This window comes from Carassius auratus, unplaced genomic scaffold (genome assembly GCF_003368295.1).
Source record: "Carassius auratus strain Wakin unplaced genomic scaffold, ASM336829v1 scaf_tig00001881, whole genome shotgun sequence".
In the NCBI taxonomy this organism is placed as follows: domain Eukaryota; kingdom Metazoa; phylum Chordata; class Actinopteri; order Cypriniformes; family Cyprinidae; genus Carassius; species Carassius auratus.
Window position 1 is genome coordinate 78691 of NW_020523411.1, and position 4048 is coordinate 82738.

The following is a 4048-nucleotide window of genomic DNA, read 5'->3' on the forward strand; positions in this document are numbered from 1 at the left end:
CCCCTTGTAAAAAAACTTTACAGCAGAAAACAATATGTTTACAGCCTGGTACAAAAGGTAGTTCTGGTCTATATAGCTAATTTTTCTCTTCATGACAACTGTGAGAGGGGTGTTTTTATTTTGTTTGTTTGTTTGTTTTTATATAAATCTTCAGTTTAAATTATATTAAGCCTTAAAGGTCTGCATAATTATCGGCGTAGTCACTTGAGTGGCAGGTAGATTGTCTTTTTGTCGAGCTAGGCGGGCATGGTTTCAGCAACCAAGAACCTCAGCTCCACCCACATTCTGCCTTTTTGCCCATTTTGATTATACGGGAGTGACAAATGGTGACATGCTGCCAAGATGACGGCAACCGGCTCCGCCCACTTTGGCCTTAAAAATGCTTTTCATAAACCTGCGGCTGACGTCACAGACACTATGCCCATGTTTTTATTCAGCCTATGGCGGCAGCATCTTCAACTTGTTGATATGAGCCACATTGCAGTTGGAAGTTAGAAGAAAAGTTAGAAGTTAGTTAGAAGGAAGTTAGAAGGAAGTTAGTTAAAAGAGTTAGATCCATCTCACAGTCTTGAACACGAAGCACTAGTGAAAGATGAATTCCTGAGCACTGAGAGGGTCCTTGGTCTAGAACAGAGTAATCTTGAGAGTGAAGGTTCTGAAGTCTGAAATGCAGAAGATCCAAACAATCTGGAACATGCAGAAGGAGGATTGCTGAAGATACAATTCTGAAGTTGGTGGAGAAGATCCTGGCAGTCTGGAACAAAACCAGTCTGAGGGAGTCAATGGTTGTTCACACTTAGGTCTTAAGAATGAAGGACTGTGATCAGCAAAAGGGAACATGGTGATTGGATCAGTCTTTGATCAATGGAATGCTGAAGTCCTCATTCTTGCCTTCGACAAATGATAATATTGAGAGAGAACAAATCACTTCCTGTGTGCGGTGTTCTGTCAATGTTGTAGTATGTTAATATAATGTTTTTATCTAAAGGCAAAAGGCAACCTTTATTGCCTATAAAGCATATATATATATATATATATATATATACAACACACACATACACACACACATATATATATATATATATATATATATATATATATATATATATATATATATATAAACTTAAAATAATTCTAAGTCTATCACATATAGTCATATAGCACATATAGTAAGATATTCCCTTTTTTTTCCCCTTCCAAAACAGTCAATCTTGGGATGTGTGCAGTGAAGTACCAATTATTCAAGATGAGCAGAAGCCAAAGAAACAAAAACAGTGTTTGAAATGGTTCCTGTATGCTATTGTTGGTGTACTTGTCTTCACCCTTGTGCTGCTCAGTAAGGTGAGCTGCTTTATTAAGCATTCGCTAATCATTTTTATTCATGATGGGTTAACAATTAAAGGAATAGTTCAAATAAAAAATTAAATATACTGTTACATTACTCATACTCAGACCATGAAAGATGTAGTTTGTAGATGTAAATATGTAGTAGATGTAGTTTTTTTCTTCAGTAGAACAGTAAAGACGATTTTTATCTGAAACTGTGGTTCTTGGTGATTCATAAAATGCAAGTCAACAGCTACTGGTTTTTGAGAATAATAAAAAAAAGCATTTCAAGGAACACAAAATTAATATCCGTCACTCCTGACAATGTATTGATTTATTAATTTACTAGTTTATGTAATCACACAATGACATAACGTAGGTAGGTGACTCTTTTTTTCTTAAGTAGAACAGTGAAGAAGATTTTTAGCTGAAACCGTGGTCCTTGGTGATTCATAAAATGCAAGTCATGCATATATATGCATCGTTTTGCTTCATAAGACCTCAATATATCGGCAGGAGCCATGGGTATCAATTTTGTGTTTCCTGATGTCCTTTTTTTAATTCTCAAAAACCATTAGCCGCTGACTTGCATCTTATAAATCACCAAGGACCTGTTCCAGCTAAAAATCTTCTTTACTGTTCTACTGAATAAAAACTAAATCTTGGATGGCCTGAGGTTAAGTAAATTAACAGCAAGTTTTCATTTTCCACTTTTTTTTGTCTTTACAGACATCATTTCTGATTTTGATATCATTTGGGAACAATCAAACTGATATTATATGTTCAGAACAAAAAACAACAGTCCTACTTGGCATTGGCTTCATTCTGGTTGGACCGAGTGTTCTTCTACTGCTAAAGAGCACATGGAAGTTCATTTTCAAGAGTTCAACCATGCCCTCTAAAAAAACTATTTTTTGGGTAAGCAAACATAAATGTTTAATGAACAGATCTGTACAATAAAGACATTTTTTGAAGTTAATAAAAGAGATTATTGGAGTATGTTCTCAACAAATTTGAGGTTTGATACAGAGTATTAATTGCCATTTCTTTTTTTATTGCTTGTTTATACTTACTAGCCATTTCTAAGTGTAAATAATTGTTTTTACATCCAGTTTTTTTTTCAATCGAGTAGCATAGAATCTGATTATATTGTCTGGAACCTTTCTGACTTTGATTTGACCTTTCCTTAGGTTCTGGGTTGTGAGTTCCTGGTAGGACTGGGAGCTGCAGTTCTAACAATAGTAGCCATGCCACACTTTGACATTGTCACCAATGTGATGATTCTAAACAGTGTGAGCATCCTGTCCGCAGTGTTCCAGGTGGTCGCTGATTGCCTTGCCAAAGAGAGAAAGTGGCTCATAATGGTCCCTGTATGCTCCATTTTCTTAATCGTCACAGGTTATGTGCTCTTTGCCATCAATTATTTGGCATTCGAAAGTTCCTTAGAGACAAAAATATCAGTTGGCCTTGCCATTGGTGGAACCATCTGTGTTTCTGTGAACTGGTGGGAGAGCTATAGCACGCTCTTTAATGTGTCATTTCTAAAGGAAATTTCCGGAGACATTGCTCAGTCTCCGTAACATGGTCAGCATCATCTCTAGTTTTGATAAGAATCCTGATTACGTCAGCTGTGATTGCAGGTTATGTTCCTCTATCAGGTCAGGAATGGAAATCGGTAAAACTTGTCTTTGAAACAGTTGTCATTGCATTGGTGGCAATCCAGATTATATCCTCTGCCTTGTGCCGCTGGTTTGTTGGTTTTGGCTTGTAAGATGCGGCGCTGTGCGCTGCAGCTTCATCGTGCCCATGTACCTTGCCTCTATCACAGTTTCGGCTGGGTTTTTGGTTCCACATATAGTCAGGCTCCCAGAATCCAATCAAACTTCTACCTGTTTTGAGAACTTTCAGCCGAAATCCAGTGACGAATGGTTAAATTTGATATTGACTGATGTTATAAGAACTCTGAATTGCCAGGGACATTGTGATACACATGAAGACAGGAGGACTGGCCTGTTTGGGCTGCTCTGCTCTGAGCTGGTGGCTTGGACTCATACTCAGTACAATTTACATCTGGTACCTGAAGATCCATCGAATAGAAAGAACCCAAGATCTGTTTGTGCGACCTATGTATGAAGGAGCATTTATGGAACAGTCTATGTTGCTAAACACTCGTTTTGAAATCAGAAAGAGAATCAAGGAGAGACGGAGGTAAGTGTTTTAACTTACCAAGTATAATAGATATTTTTTTTAATCTATATCAATATTTAGTATTTATGCTGAATGGTATTGTTTTACATTTATTTTTTATATTCTATGTAATTCACATATGGCATTTAAAAGTTATATAATTATTTATTTTTAATGTTTTTTTTTTCTATATTTAGATAATAAAATAATAATAATAATAATAATAATAATAACAACCATTTATTCGTTACTCTCACATGACTACTTATTGGCTTATTGGTATGAATCAGATACTTACTATGAGAGCATCCTTTAAATCATCCTCTCATTAAATGTGTTCCCATTAAAAATTACAAATGGGATAGGTTTAATGTCTTAGTTCTTTTTCCGAGATGTTAGTGAGATTGAAAGGAGATTAAATCACCAATTTTTAAGGTGTTTCATCTGAGAAAAAGACCACTGTAATTTCACATGTATCTCTTTTAGAATTTTTTTTTAATCACTTTAGCATCTCAAACTGTGCCTACATTTACTA

At 35.7% G+C, this 4048-nt stretch overlaps 1 long non-coding RNA gene across 1 annotated transcript; it reads left to right on the top strand.

The window, feature by feature from the left end:
- Positions 1–1220: 1220 nt before the first annotated feature.
- Positions 1221–2871, top strand: LOC113069626 (uncharacterized). Its single transcript, XR_003279772.1, has 3 exons — positions 1221–1341; positions 2056–2244; positions 2517–2871. It is a non-coding gene; the product is annotated as an uncharacterized LOC113069626 (long non-coding RNA).
- Positions 2872–4048: the final 1177 nt, after the last annotated feature.